Source organism: Schistocerca gregaria, chromosome 2 (assembly GCF_023897955.1).
Source record: "Schistocerca gregaria isolate iqSchGreg1 chromosome 2, iqSchGreg1.2, whole genome shotgun sequence".
NCBI lineage: Eukaryota > Metazoa > Arthropoda > Insecta > Orthoptera > Acrididae > Schistocerca > Schistocerca gregaria.
The window spans coordinates 715741068-715756847 of NC_064921.1; the positions used below are offsets into that span (position 1 = coordinate 715741068).

Genomic DNA, 15780 nt, shown 5'->3' on the forward strand with positions numbered 1-15780 from the left:
TCATTTTACTGTCAAATGCTCTTGCTCCCATAGTGCACCGGTATTCAGTAACTCAGAACGCTCGTAGCTCCATTCTGGCCTGCAAAATTTAGTATCCATTTCTTCAAGACTACTTCAAGTTCGCTTCATACTGGCTTTCCTGATCTCTTTGCACTCGCCTTGTCACAACTCTGTTGAAGTGTGAACGTAACTAATAGTGAGAAACTCTTAACTACGCTCAGTCTTGTATCCCACTCTTTGGTTGACGTTGTCGCTAATCAGATGAAGGTAGACTGCTCCACGATTGAGCTTCGTCTCCACTCACGGTGCACACGTTCTGCAAAGACAACCTTTGTTTTCCGTTGCATGCAAGATTACTGTCGGCTCTTCTACAGAAATCGACCTATGTAATTTACTGGTATCAGATTCTTGCCATATCAAACGGTCCCTTCATGACCGTAGGGCCACACACAGCGTGCTGCGGCACGCATCTGTTCTTCATTGCAGAGCTACAAACGTGGGTGAGCTCCACCTACTCTTCAGCACGGTCAAAACGGTAGGGCTCGTCCGGGATTTGAACCCGGGACCTCCTGCACCCAAAGCAGGAATCATACCCCTAGACCAACGAGCCACTTGCCGGTGGCAGTGAAGGTAATCCCAAGCAGTCCAGCTCCGAGGAACACAAACTTTCATGTAAATCAGAAAGAAAAGCGCTTTCTGAAGGCAGCGCCCACCACTGATGGCAAGAATATTAAAGGCAATGAATGTAGAGTGAATAATTTCATCGCGCTCTGCAGATGAACAGACGATGGTGTTTCACTTTCGTCATGTGCTTTCTTAGCATCAAGGGAAGGCAAATGCGCTAAACAAAAGAACACCGGGAATCCGAAACACCAACTCATAACGAAAAGATAGCGGAATATACTGCAAGCAAAACTTCCAAACACGACTCCTGAAGGCGTCGGTGCCTTAAGAATTATTCCGTGCAGCAATGATCATCTACGAAGAGCCAACTGTATGTGTCGCTCCACCACGCAACTTTTTTTGATATCGTTTTACCTAAATTTCCATTACCTGTTCGTTACAAGAATACCGTGTGGCTTTCAACTGGTCTGCTTCGTCCAGCAGCGATAGTAGTAACTAAACCGACCACAGTATCATTAAAAGTAGGTCAGACACAAAAGTCGGAGTTGCTCTGTAGCTCATGTTATTCTGCTTTCAAATGCAATTGTATGGCTGGGAGTAGGGGCGTACTCCTGTAATGCAGGCGTCCGGGAGGCCGTTTCTGTGGGAGACATCTGGGAACAACTACAGACACGGCCGTTTCATTAGCTCAGGAACGACCGCGATGCTCTTATCGAGCTCTGCAGATTGACCGGACTGCAGTGCGGAATTTTCTGCTAGTGGTGGCTCGGGGTTAAGAAAAGTCGGGAGGTGTGAGCAAAACTACATCGGGAAACCGAAACAGACGACTCATAACGAAAAGATTGCGGAATGTACTGCAAAAGCAAACGTTGGAGAAGACGAACTCTGAAGCCGTCGGTGCTTTAACAATCATTCCGTGCAGCAACGATAATCTGGGAAGAGCGAAGGGTGGGTTCCGCTCGACCACACAACAAATTTTATATAATGTTCTACTTGTTCTAAATTTGCGTTTCCAGATCATCAGTAAAATACTGTGTGATTTACACCTGGCTTGCTTCTTCCAAAAGCGATATTAAGAAATACATCGACTGCAATGTCATTAGGGGTCGCGGGTCCGGGCGCCGGCGCGCCAGCGGCGGCCTGTCGGGGCTGCTGGTGCCTCCATGTAGAGCTACCGCTGGGCCCGGGCTCCTTGCCGCTAACGAAGTGATTGCTTTTGGTGACATCATATGCAATAGCGACTGCGCGAATTGACGGTAGCTCGTACGGAAAGCAAGAGTAGCTGATGCTACCGAGGACTCGGCCGCGAGCTTGTCCGACGACTTCTTGGGCTCTTATTCGTGGTGGCATTCAGACAGGCAAGGGTGCTGTCGATTGTTGCGTACGAATGCGAAATACCTGCATTGTGCGTTTCCGCAAAGTGATTTTTACGCCAAAGTTGTGATCGTCCTGCAAGTTGTGTCACATGTGGATCTCAGAGCTTAGCAGTTTCCGTGGTGTAGCGGTTATCACGTCTGCCTAACAGGCAGAAGGTCTCCGTTTCGATTCCGGGCGTAATCACTTTTTCGTCGCACTCAACAAGACACTTGCTACAATCTCTACTGTGAACATTTAAATCAATTTCAAACGTCCAACCACCAGGCTGCAGATGGCTCAAATGATACGTGAAACTCTTTCAGAACCGGCTACTTGGTTTTTGTGCTTACCTGGAGGGCAGGAAATGCGCGGAACAGCCGCCGGCATGCCAGTAGTCGCCACACGTTTGCACGAAGCGCAAGGGCTCGTCCGGGATTTGAACCCGAAGCAGGAATCATACCCCTAGACCAACGAGCCTTCTCGATGCACATGACTATCGCCTCCGTTCTTGGTATCACCGTGCAGAGCTGCTGCTCACCCAGCGTTCTCCCTGGCTGTTGCGGTTTGATTGTTTTTATCGTTGTCTTTTACTATAGCAACTTCTAGAATCGGACGGAGCTCGTAGCCGATGCCCTTGCTTACGCAGGAAAAATCTGTTGGAGCTACGGTTTTCCAGGTAGTACAACGGCAAAACCGTCGTTTCCGTGGTGTAGCGGTTATCACGTCTGCTTTACACGCAGAAGGTCCCCGGTTCGATCCCGGGCGGAAGCACGACTTTTTTTAAACCCGTTTTCGTATTCCATTTCCGAGATAACGTCACGTCTGCGTGTGCGGGATAATAAATGTCATGTGCTACACCGATATCGCCTCATTTTACTGTCAAATGCTCTTGCTCCCATAGTGCACCGGTATTCAGTAACTCAGAACGCTCGTAGCTCCATTCTGGCCTGCAAAATTTAGTATCCATTTCTTCAAGACTACTTCAAGTTCGCTTCATACTGGCTTTCCTGATCTCTTTGCACTCGCCTTGTCACAACTCTGTTGAAGTGTGAACGTAACTAATAGTGAGAAACTCTTAACTACGCTCAGTCTTGTATCCCACTCTTTGGTTGACGTTGTCGCTAATCAGATGAAGGTAGACTGCTCCACGATTGAGCTTCGTCTCCACTCACGGTGCACACGTTCTGCAAAGACAACCTTTGTTTTCCGTTGCATGCAAGATTACTGTCGGCTCTTCTACAGAAATCGACCTATGTAATTTACTGGTATCAGATTCTTGCCATATCAAACGGTCCCTTCATGACCGTAGGGCCACACACAGCGTGCTGCGGCACGCATCTGTTCTTCATTGCAGAGCTACAAACGTGGGTGAGCTCCACCTACTCTTCAGCACGGTCAAAACGGTAGGGCTCGTCCGGGATTTGAACCCGGGACCTCCTGCACCCAAAGCAGGAATCATACCCCTAGACCAACGAGCCACTTGCCGGTGGCAGTGAAGGTAATCCCAAGCAGTCCAGCTCCGAGGAACACAAACTTTCATGTAAATCAGAAAGAAAAGCGCTTTCTGAAGGCAGCGCCCACCACTGATGGCAAGAATATTAAAGGCAATGAATGTAGAGTGAATAATTTCATCGCGCTCTGCAGATGAACAGACGATGGTGTTTCACTTTCGTCATGTGCTTTCTTAGCATCAAGGGAAGGCAAATGCGCTAAACAAAAGAACACCGGGAATCCGAAACACCAACTCATAACGAAAAGATAGCGGAATATACTGCAAGCAAAACTTCCAAACACGACTCCTGAAGGCGTCGGTGCCTTAAGAATTATTCCGTGCAGCAATGATCATCTACGAAGAGCCAACTGTATGTGTCGCTCCACCACGCAACTTTTTTTGATATCGTTTTACCTAAATTTCCATTACCTGTTCGTTACAAGAATACCGTGTGGCTTTCAACTGGTCTGCTTCGTCCAGCAGCGATAGTAGTAACTAAACCGACCACAGTATCATTAAAAGTAGGTCAGACACAAAAGTCGGAGTTGCTCTGTAGCTCATGTTATTCTGCTTTCAAATGCAATTGTATGGCTGGGAGTAGGGGCGTACTCCTGTAATGCAGGCGTCCGGGAGGCCGTTTCTGTGGGAGACATCTGGGAACAACTACAGACACGGCCGTTTCATTAGCTCAGGAACGACCGCGATGCTCTTATCGAGCTCTGCAGATTGACCGGACTGCAGTGCGGAATTTTCTGCTAGTGGTGGCTCGGGGTTAAGAAAAGTCGGGAGGTGTGAGCAAAACTACATCGGGAAACCGAAACAGACGACTCATAACGAAAAGATTGCGGAATGTACTGCAAAAGCAAACGTTGGAGAAGACGAACTCTGAAGCCGTCGGTGCTTTAACAATCATTCCGTGCAGCAACGATAATCTGGGAAGAGCGAAGGGTGGGTTCCGCTCGACCACACAACAAATTTTATATAATGTTCTACTTGTTCTAAATTTGCGTTTCCAGATCATCAGTAAAATACTGTGTGATTTACACCTGGCTTGCTTCTTCCAAAAGCGATATTAAGAAATACATCGACTGCAATGTCATTAGGGGTCGCGGGTCCGGGCGCCGGCGCGCCAGCGGCGGCCTGTCGGGGCTGCTGGTGCCTCCATGTAGAGCTACCGCTGGGCCCGGGCTCCTTGCCGCTAACGAAGTGATTGCTTTTGGTGACATCATATGCAATAGCGACTGCGCGAATTGACGGTAGCTCGTACGGAAAGCAAGAGTAGCTGATGCTACCGAGGACTCGGCCGCGAGCTTGTCCGACGACTTCTTGGGCTCTTATTCGTGGTGGCATTCAGACAGGCAAGGGTGCTGTCGATTGTTGCGTACGAATGCGAAATACCTGCATTGTGCGTTTCCGCAAAGTGATTTTTACGCCAAAGTTGTGATCGTCCTGCAAGTTGTGTCACATGTGGATCTCAGAGCTTAGCAGTTTCCGTGGTGTAGCGGTTATCACGTCTGCCTAACAGGCAGAAGGTCTCCGTTTCGATTCCGGGCGTAATCACTTTTTCGTCGCACTCAACAAGACACTTGCTACAATCTCTACTGTGAACATTTAAATCAATTTCAAACGTCCAACCACCAGGCTGCAGATGGCTCAAATGATACGTGAAACTCTTTCAGAACCGGCTACTTGGTTTTTGTGCTTACCTGGAGGGCAGGAAATGCGCGGAACAGCCGCCGGCATGCCGGTAGTCGCCACACGTTTGCACAAAACGCAAGGGCTCGTCCGGGATTTGAACCCGGGACCTCCTGCACCCGAAGCAGGAATCATACCCCTAGACCAACGAGCCTTCTCGATGCACATGACTATCGCCTCCGTTCTTGGTATCACCGTGCAGAGCTGCTGCTCACCCAGCGTTCTCCCTGGCTGTTGCGGTTTGATTGTTTTTATCGTTGTCTTTTACTATAGCAACTTCTAGAATCGGACGGAGCTCGTAGCCGATGCCCTTGCTTACGCAGGAAAAATCTGTTGGAGCTACGGTTTTCCAGGTAGTACAACGGCAAAACCGTCGTTTCCGTGGTGTAGCGGTTATCACTTCTGCTTTACACGCAGAAGGTCCCCGGTTCGATCCCGGGCGGAAGCACGACTTTTTTTAAACCCGTTTTCGGATTCCATTTCCGAGATAACGTCACGTCTGCGTGTGCGGGATAATAAATGTCGTGTGCTACACCGATATCGCCTCATTTTACTGTCAAATGCTCTTGCTCCCATAGTGCACCGGTATTCAGTAACTCAGAACGCTCGTAGCTCCATTCTGGCCTGCAAAATTTAGTATCCATTTCTTCAAGACTACTTCAAGTTCGCTTCATACTGGCTTTCCTGATCTCTTTGCACTCGCCTTGTCACAACTCTGTTGAAGTGTGAACGTAACTAATAGTGAGAAACTCTTAACTACGCTCAGTCTTGTATCCCACTCTTTGGTTGACGTTGTCGCTAATCAGATGAAGGTAGACTGCTCCACGATTGAGCTTCGTCTCCACTCACGGTGCACACGTTCTGCAAAGACAACCTTTGTTTTCCGTTGCATGCAAGATTACTGTCGGCTCTCCTACAGAAATCGACCTATGTAATTTACTGGTATCAGATTCTTGCCATATCAAACGGTCCCTTCATGACCGTAGGGCCACACACAGCGTGCTGCGGCACGCATCTGTTCTTCATTGCAGAGCTACAAACGTGGGTGAGCTCCACCTACTCTTCAGCACGGTCAAAACCCGGGACCTCCTGCACCCAAAGCAGGAATCATACCCCTAGACCAACGAGCCACTTGCCGGTGGCAGTGAAGGTAATCCCAAGCAGTCCAGCTCCGAGGAACACAAACTTTCATGTAAATCAGAAAGAAAAGCGCTTTCTGAAGGCAGCGCCCACCACTGATGGAAAGAATATTAAAGGCAATGAATGTAGAGTGAATAATTTCATCGCGCTCTGCAGATGAACAGACGATGGTGTTTCACTTTCGCCATGTGCTTTCTTAGCATCAAGGGAAGGCAAATGCACTAAACAAAAGAACACCGGGAATCCGAAACACCAACTCATAACGAAAAGATAGCGGAATATACTGCAAGCAAAACTTCCAAACACGACTCCTGAAGGCGTCGGTGCCTTAAGAATTATTCCGTGCAGCAATGATCATCTACGAAGAGGCAACTGTATGTGTCGCTCCACCACGCAACTTTTTTTGATATCGTTTTACCTAAATTTCCATTACCTGTTCGTTACAAGAATACTGTGTGGCTTTCAACTGGTCTGCTTCGTCCAGCAGCGATAGTAGTAACTAAACCGACCACAGTATCATTAAAAGTAGGTCAGACACAAAAGTCGGAGTTGCTCTGTAGCTCATGTTATTCTGCTTTCAAATGCAATTGTATGGCTGGGAGTAGGGGCGTACTCCTGTAATGCAGGCGTCCGGGAGGCCGTTTCTGTGGGAGACATCTGGGAACAACTACAGACACGGCCGTTTCATTAGCTCAGGAACGACCGCGATGCTCTTATCGAGCTCTGCAGATTGACCGGACTGCAGTGCGGAATTTTCTGCTAGTGGTGGCTCGGGGTTAAGAGAAGTCGGGAGGTGTGAGCAAAACTACATCGGGAAACCGAAACAGACGACTCATAACGAAAAGATTGCGGAATGTACTGCAAAAGCAAACGTTGGAGAAGACGAACTCTGAAGCCGTCGGTGCTTTAACAATCATTCCGTGCAGCAACGATAATCTGGGAAGAGCGAAGGGTGGGTTCCGCTCGACCACACAACAAATTTTATATAATGTTCTACTTGTTCTAAATTTGCGTTTCCAGATCATCAGTAAAATACTGTGTGATTTACACCTGGCTTGCTTCTTCCAAAAGCGATATTAAGAAATACATCGACTGCAACGTCATTAGGGGTCGCGGGTCCGGGCGCCGGCGCGCCAGCGGCGGCCTGTCGGGGCTGCTGGTGCCTCCATGTAGAGCTACCGCTGGGCCCGGGCTCCTTGCCGCTAACGAAGTGATTGCTTTTGGTGACATCATATGCAATAGCGACTGCGCGAATTGACGGTAGCTCGTACGGAAAGCAAGAGTAGCTGATGCTACCGAGGACTCGGCCGCGAGCTTGTCCGACGACTTCTTGGGCTCTTATTCGTGGTGGCATTCAGACAGGCAAGGGTGCTGTCGATTGTTGCGTACGAATGCGAAATACCTGCATTGTGCGTTTCCGCAAAGTGATTTTTACGCCAAAGTTGTGATCGTCCTGCAAGTTGTGTCACATGTGGATCTCAGAGCTTAGCAGTTTCCGTGGTGTAGCGGTTATCACGTCTGCCTAACAGGCAGAAGGTCTCCGTTTCGATTCCGGGCGTAATCACTTTTTCGTCGCACTCAACAAGACACTTGCTACAATCTCTACTGTGAACATTTAAATCAATTTCAAACGTCCAACCACCAGGCTGCAGATGGCTCAAATGATACGTGAAACTCTTTCAGAACCGGCTACTTGGTTTTTGTGCTTACCTGGAGGGCAGGAAATGCGCGGAACAGCCGCCACACGTTTGCACAAAACGCAATGGCTCGTCCGGGATTTGAACCCGGGACCTCCTGCACCCGAAGCAGGAATCATACCCCTTTTTTTTATTAGTATTATTTTTTGTTTTCTTTTTTTTATTTTTTTTATTTTTTTTATTTTATTTTTTTTTCAACTTTTTTTTTGTTTTAATTTTTTTCCTCTATAAAGTAATTTCCCTTAAAAGCCGCTTAGGAAAATGGAACTAAAAAAACCCCTAAGTGCCACCGCCACTTTTCATCCTATAACAAAAAATCTGATCCACTTCAGGCGTTGGCTCCTGAGTAAACCCACCCCAGAGAGCTGCCTATATATCAGGGGAAATATGGGAAATCAAGGTTAGGGCTATCCTTTGCCACTTTTTTTGTTACATGTGAATTCTAGTAAGTAAGTGTTACAAGTAAGTGTTACAACAACAAAGGTGGCATAAAAGAGTAATCCAGAAATAAAAACATAAATCACTGATGTAATTCCAACTAAAAGGTTCTTCAATAATGTAACTGGTTCCACTTGGAGCCTCGTCATCGTTATCTGATATCTCCAATTGCGCCTTTGAAGGGCATCTGCAACGGAGGCATTCAGCTTCGCTAGTGCCTCAAGGAAAACAGCATCCTTGCAGCAGCTTGTCTCTTCCTTCGCTCATGGCTGACAAGGCAGAACGTTCAGCCGTTTGTGTGATGCGGCACAGAACATTAACCGCTGCTCGGCACTCCCCAGCTGAGTGGGGGGTTAACGAAAACGCTGCGTAAATAATTTGCGAAGAGCGTACGGTATTTCGGTGTGCGTTCGAGGGCATTGTGAGCATTTTGCAGGAACCACCAGTAATCAAGCTGCTCTTTCTCTCCGTCGCGAAAGATGTAGGCGACTGTAAGTCCTTTGAACCATGTAAGCGCATGATATTTTGCAGCCGGAAAGTAAGTTCCATCGGGACAGAGTAGGGTCTGAGGGTCAATCATATCAGGTGTGACCCGGAGGTAACAAGCCAATATCTTCTGTGTTAGTCGCCAAACTCCGGACGATGATGCGCAAGTAAAACGATGTTCATCAGTATCCAAAAGGTGACAATCTGGGCAATAAGGGGAGTCTGCCAGTCCAATAGTGTGAAGTCGCTGTAGTGTGGCATATTTTTTGTTGGCAATCTGATACCACTTCGAACGCACCGTGGAGGACAGAAAGTTGTGGTGTATCGTTTTCCACACTCTTGGCCAGTGAACCGTAGGGTACTTGTTTTCCACCACGTTATGGGGAACAGCACGCAGAAGGTTGGTGTAAAAATCTTTCGCCTTTGGTGGACGCGTGGCGGAGAGGTTCGAGCTGACATAGCTGTAATCAAGAATGAAGGTCGACACATGGGAGAGCTGTGGTGCGACGTGCGCAACCGACACCGGCGGGACGTTAGAGACTGGCATCAGAACCTGTAGTAAACGACCCGTGAGAGAGGTATAAAGACTTTTCCATCGTTTCCTCATGTTGCTCATGTAAAGGCTAGCTGCTCTCGCCCTGACGTTGACCAATCCCAGCCCTCCTTTGTGCACTGGGAGGGTAAGAGTGTCGTATCGTACTTTAAAGATATGACCTGCGGAAACGTAGTAACTGAAGGCCGCTTGAAGCCGGCGACCTATCTGCAGCGGTAGTGGGAGGACTTGTGCCACGTGATTGAGTTTTGATGCCACGTAGAGGTTCAGGTATTCAACACGTTGTAGCTGGTTCAAGTCCCGGAGCAGGTTCTGTCGCACCATTGCGCGTATGATCTGTAATAACCGTCGGTAGTTTGCTGCAGCTGTTTTACGTACATCTTTCTTGAACGTGATTCCCAAATATCGCAGATCAGAAACTGGTGGGAGGGGAGCGAGGGCTTCCGGTCCGAGACCTCGCCCAATATCCAACGCCGCCGACTTGTTGATGTTCAGAAGACTGCCGGCGGCCTGTCCGTATCGCTCAATCCAGGTTAGTACGCTTTGAACTTCGTCATTGGAACGAACCAGCAGTAGCAGGTCGTCAGCGTATGTCCTATAGCGAAAGGTGACGTCCCGCAGCGTGATGCCAGATAGGCGGTGGTTAAGGCCCCCTAGGAGTGGCTCGAGTGCGATGGCATAAAGGTAGGTAGAAAGGGGACAACCCTGTCGTAGAGACCTCTTAATGGGTACTGGTCCTACCGTCCTTCCATTAACCTGGACGTGTGAGCTGGCTGCGGTCCAAAGACGCCGTAGGGTGTCGATGAGGCCCGGGGGGAATCCCATACAGTCCATCACTCGTAGGAGGAAGTTGTGGTGCACTCTATCAAAGGCGCGGTTGAAATCTACGGAGACGATCGCCGCTCTCAGACGGCACGCAGAAGCGATTGCTATTAAATCCCTGCAGTCACCGGTGGCCATGTGTATGTTGGCTTCTCCCCCCTGCGACGTCTGTTCAGGAGCGAGGATCATCGGCAAAGCCGTCTTAATACGGCTCGCCATAATCCTGGTGAAAATCTTGTAATCGGCGTTCAGCTTTGTAAGCGGCCGATAGTCGTTAATCGATAGCCCTCCACCTGGCTTATGTACCGGTATGAGAAGTCCTTCTACAAACGCTGGCGGCACAACACAGTCTGGAGACGTAAGTTCGCGGAACATTATAACCCAGCGAGGCATCATGATGTCACGGAAAGTCCGGTAGAATTCGATGGGCAATCCATCAGGTCCAGGAGACTTATTGGCCGCACCTTTGTCCACGGCGTCTTCGACTTCTTCGAGTGAGATTTCCTCTGTTAGTGCATTCACGGTAGCCTCGTCGATAGTACGTGTTACCTGCTGTAACACTTCAGTAGTGGCCTCGTCATCGACGATTCTTTCCTTGTAAAGATGACGAAAATGATCCTCCACCGCCTTTACTATGGTTGCTTGGGTCGTACATAAGCGTCCGTCGTGTGTCCTGAGTTGTGTGATTAAGTGTTGGCGTTGTCGGCGCTTATCCGCCACAACGTGATGCTTAGTGGGTTCCTCCGCAAACGTTCGGTCGTGCCGTCGCGAGCGGACGACTGCACCTTCTAGTCGGCGCTTCGTCAATGATAGTATGTGAGCCTTGATTCTGCTTTGATCATGTTGTCTCTCCGGGGAAGGGGGTAAGGCGTCGAGGTCCCTGAGAGTCGCGTAGTAAAAATCGAGGGTCTGTCGATGCCACGCAGTCACGTCCTTGCCATATTGCATAAGTGTCCTACGGATTGCTGGTTTGGCACAGAGGAGCCACCACTCCAGGGTCGAGGCGTATCGAGGGTGGCGGCGTTCACAGTCAGTCCACGTTGCTGCAACTTGCCGACGGCAATCCAGGTCCTGGAGATGAGTTATGTTGAGCTTCCAAAAGCCATTGCTGCGCCAGACTTGTTGGGGGCGTAGGTGTATAGTGCAGATATAGGCACTGTGATCAGAATAGGCTTGAGGCCATAGTTCGGCGTCCACCACACCTTGTGTGAGATCTTGTGACACATATATGCGGTCGAGTCGGCTGGCCGAATGACTGGTAAGATGAGTGTGGCCAGAGCGGTTACCGTGGACTTTTTCCCACGTGTCGCACAAGTGAAGTTCTTGGATCATCGCACCCAGTTCCGGACAAGGCGTGTAATGTGGGATTTGGTCCTTGGGGTGAAGTACACAATTAAAATCGCCGGCGAAGACGCTGTGGTCGTATCGCCCTAGGAAAAGGGGGAGCGATATCTGTGGAGTAGAATCTGGCGCGGTCGTGACGTCTTGTGGTACCCGACGGCGCGTAAACATTAATGAATCGGGTGTTGAGTGCCGTAAATGCTATTCCTCGAGCGGAGGGAAGAAACGTGACGTCGGTAACTTCAATTCCTTCACGCACTAATATTGCCACTCCGGTATCTGCAGGGCTACCGGGCGTCACATGTGTGGTGTACCCGTAAAAGTGCGGGAGTGCCGTCGTTTTCGCTTCTTGTAGGAAAGCAAAGTCAACCCCCATGGCTCGTATGGTTTCTTTCAAAAGTTGGATCTTGACAGGAGAACTGATCATGTTGATATTCATTGTCGCCAGGCGGTAAGCCTGGCAACGAGTTGTTTGGGCGAGGTTATCCATAGTGAAGGTGGAGAGAAGCGAACATCGGAAGTGATGGCACCCCCCGCCGAACGCGGTCCTCCTTGTGCTGCTTATGCTGCGTGATCCGGCGGCGCCTCAGCTGGCCGCGGGTCGTGATCTTGTGTCTCAACGTCCTCGGCCCATGAAGCGGGCGCGGATGTCTGTTCATGGTCCATAGCCTCAGAATGTTTGATAGTAAGGGACCGGGCGACTTCGCTACCTGCACTGGTACCTTCCCGCTGCTCAATGTTTCTGTCAATGGGCCGATGGTCGAAAGCTGCACGTTTTTCTGTCTGTTCTGTAAGGTTGGAGTCAGTGGAAACAGCTTCAGCTTCGCGGCTGGCTTCTTGAATGGTCAGTCGTTCTTCCCCGGCCGAATGCGAACCGCTGTGTTCCGACACGGTCCGACGACGCCACTTTCGGCGTTTCGGTGATCGCTGTTTCCGTACGTGGCCTTCATTGTCAGAAGACGGCACTGACTCATGCTCCGCCGGAACAAACGCTTCGGTCGGTACAATAAGGGAATCAATTGCCATCTTACTGGCGTCAATGTCTGTCGCGTTCGGTAGCTCCAGAGTCGTAGTGCTATTTTCCACCACTGGCCAGGTCGGCGGATCATCCAGGTCTTTGTCCGTGGAAAGTGATTCTTGTACCGCTGAAGCGGTCGGCCGTGTCTGTTGTGTGGAGAACGTCGTGAGCGCCGCCGCGTAAGTAACGGGTAGAATAGTCTTCGCCGCTGGTGGTGCAACGTCCTTCGGTGGGAGTTGTGTGATCCGACGCTGGAGGCACTCGGAACGAAGGTGACCTTCCTTACCGCATCCGGAGCACGTCTTCGGTTGGCCGTCATAAATAACTATGGCCCGGCATCCACCTATCTGTAGATAGGATGGCACGTGTCGTTGGAGATCTATGCGCACTTGGCGTACTCCATTGAGTACTGGATACGTCTTAAACTGGGTCCATTTTTCAGCTACGTGTTCGTGTACCGTGCCGTAGGGGCGGAGCGCCGCTACAACTTCTGCCGCCGGGAGTTCAAATGGAAGTTCGAAGATGCGTATAGTCCGCAGTCCCATTGCGGCATGGCCGACCTCGACGTTGCCAACATTTCCATCTGCGTGGCAGAAGCGGAGTTCTTGTTTCATCTCTCGACGCACCTTGTCGCAAGAAGTTTCGTTTATGAGCTTTACATAGACCGTGCTACTGACGATCGAAAAGTGAATGCCGACAATGTCGGCAGCCGGGATCTTGGCTTCCTCTTTTAAAAAACGTTCGACTTCGAGCGCCTTTGGTCGGGTAAAGTCGTTCCGAAATGTGAATTTCAAGGTTGATCTTCTGTACTGGTTTGCCATGGTCTTGGAGCGCTACGGCGTCACGTTAGTGTCGGCCGAAGAAAGTAAACAAGGCGCGCGGGCCCTCTCTGCCAGCGGAGAGCACACACCGCACGTCCGCTTCGCTCGGCTGCGAGAGCCGCACTGAAACCCCTACACCAACGAGCCTTCTCGATGCACATGACTATCGCCTCCGTTCTTGGTATCACCGTGCAGAGCTGCTGCTCACCCAGCGTTCTCCCTGGCTGTTGCGGTTTGATTGTTTTTATCGTTGTCTTTTACTATAGCAACTTCTAGAATCGGACGGAGCTCGTAGCCGATGCCCTTGCTTACGCAGGAAAAATCTGTTGGAGCTACGGTTTTCCAGGTAGTACAACGGCAAAACCGTCGTTTCCGTGGTGTAGCGGTTATCACGTCTGCTTTACACGCAGAAGGTCCCCGGTTCGATCCCGGGCGGAAGCACGACTTTTTTTAAACCCGTTTTCGGATTCCATTTCCGAGATAACGTCACGTCTGCGTGTGCGGGATAATAAATGTCGTGTGCTACACCGATATCGCCTCATTTTACTGTCAAATGCTCTTGCTCCCATAGTGCACCGGTATTCAGTAACTCAGAACGCTCGTAGCTCCATTCTGGCCTGCAAAATTTAGTATCCATTTCTTCAAGACTACTTCAAGTTCGCTTCATACTGGCTTTCCTGATCTCTTTGCACTCGCCTTGTCACAACTCTGTTGAAGTGTGAACGTAACTAATAGTGAGAAACTCTTAACTACGCTCAGTCTTGTATCCCACTCTTTGGTTGACGTTGTCGCTAATCAGATGAAGGTAGACTGCTCCACGATTGAGCTTCGTCTCCACTCACGGTGCACACGTTCTGCAAAGACAACCTTTGTTTTCCGTTGCATGCAAGATTACTGTCGGCTCTTCTACAGAAATCGACCTATGTAATTTACTGGTATCAGATTCTTGCCATATCAAACGGTCCCTTCATGACCGTAGGGCCACACACAGCGTGCTGCGGCACGCATCTGTTCTTCATTGCAGAGCTACAAACGTGGGTGAGCTCCACCTACTCTTCAGCACGGTCAAAACGGTAGGGCTCGTCCGGGATTTGAACCCGGGACCTCCTGCACCCAAAACAGGAATCATACCCCTAGACCAACGAGCCACTTCCGGTGGCAGTGAAGGTAATCCCAAGCAGTCCACCTCCGAGGAACACAAACTTTCATGTAAATCAGAAAGAAAAGCGCTTTCTGAAGGCAGCGCCCACCACTGATGGAAAGAATATTAAAGGCAATGAATGTAGAGTGAATAATTTCATCGCGCTCTGCAGATGAACAGACGATGGTGTTTCACTTTCGTCATGTGCTTTCTTAGCATCAAGGGAAGGCAAATGCACTAAACAAAAGAACACCGGGAATCCGAAACACCAACTCATAACGAAAAGATAGCGGAATATACTGCAAGCAAAACTTCCAAACACGACTCCTGAAGGCGTCGGTGCCTTAAGAATTATTCCGTGCAGCAATGATCATCTACGAAGAGCCAACTGTATGTGTCGCTCCACCACGCAACTTTTTTTGATATCGTTTTACCTAAATTTCCATTACCTGCTCGTTACAAGAATACCGTGTGGCTTTCAACTGGTCTGCTTCGTCCAGCAGCGATAGTAGTAACTAAACCGACCACAGTATCATTAAAAGTAGGTCAGACACAAAAGTCGGAGTTGCTCTGTAGCTCATGTTATTCTGCTTTCAACAGCAATTGTATGGCTGGGAGTAGGGGCGTACTCCTGTAATGCAGGCGTCCGGGAGGCCGTTTCTGTGGGAGACATCTGGGAACAACTACAGACACGGCCGTTTCATTAGCTCAGGAACGACCGCGATGCTCTTATCGAGCTCTGCAGATTGACCGGACTGCAGTGCGGAATTTTCTGCTAGTGGTGGCTCGGGGTTAAGAGAAGTCGGGGGATGTGAGCAAAACTACATCGGGAAACCGAAACAGACGACTCATAACGAAAAGATTGCGGAATGTACTGCAAAAGCAAACGTTGGAGAAGACGAACTCTGAAGCCGTCGGTGCTTTAACAATCATTCCGTGCAGCAACGATAATCTGGGAAGAGCGAAGGGTGGGTTCCGCTCGACCACACAACAAATTTTATATAATGTTCTACTTGTTCTAAATTTGCGTTTCCAGATCATCAGTAAAATACTGTGTGATTTACACCTGGCTTGCTTCTTCCAAAAGCGATATTAAGAAATACATCGACTGCAACGTCATTAGGGGTCGCGGGTCCGGGCGCCGGCGCGCCAGCGG

General features: G+C 49.5%; 7 non-coding genes across 7 annotated transcripts; 3 read left to right on the top strand and 4 right to left on the bottom strand.

Annotated features, from left to right (window-relative positions):
• Positions 1 to 538: 538 nt before the first annotated feature.
• On the bottom strand, positions 539 to 610 carry Trnap-ugg (transfer RNA proline (anticodon UGG)). Its single transcript has one exon. It is a non-coding gene; the product is annotated as a tRNA-Pro (tRNA).
• Positions 611 to 2678: 2068 nt separating this feature from the next.
• On the top strand, positions 2679 to 2751 carry Trnav-uac (transfer RNA valine (anticodon UAC)). Its single transcript has one exon. It is a non-coding gene; the product is annotated as a tRNA-Val (tRNA).
• A 635-nt stretch (positions 2752 to 3386) lies between these two features.
• Trnap-ugg (transfer RNA proline (anticodon UGG)) lies at positions 3387 to 3458 on the bottom strand. Its single transcript has one exon. It is a non-coding gene; the product is annotated as a tRNA-Pro (tRNA).
• A 1791-nt stretch (positions 3459 to 5249) lies between these two features.
• On the bottom strand, positions 5250 to 5321 carry Trnap-cgg (transfer RNA proline (anticodon CGG)). Its single transcript has one exon. It is a non-coding gene; the product is annotated as a tRNA-Pro (tRNA).
• Positions 5322 to 5542: 221 nt separating this feature from the next.
• On the top strand, positions 5543 to 5615 carry Trnav-uac (transfer RNA valine (anticodon UAC)). Its single transcript has one exon. It is a non-coding gene; the product is annotated as a tRNA-Val (tRNA).
• An 8236-nt stretch (positions 5616 to 13851) lies between these two features.
• Trnav-uac (transfer RNA valine (anticodon UAC)) lies at positions 13852 to 13924 on the top strand. Its single transcript has one exon. It is a non-coding gene; the product is annotated as a tRNA-Val (tRNA).
• Positions 13925 to 14559: 635 nt separating this feature from the next.
• On the bottom strand, positions 14560 to 14631 carry Trnap-ugg (transfer RNA proline (anticodon UGG)). Its single transcript has one exon. It is a non-coding gene; the product is annotated as a tRNA-Pro (tRNA).
• Between the last annotated feature and the right edge of the window lie 1149 nt (positions 14632 to 15780).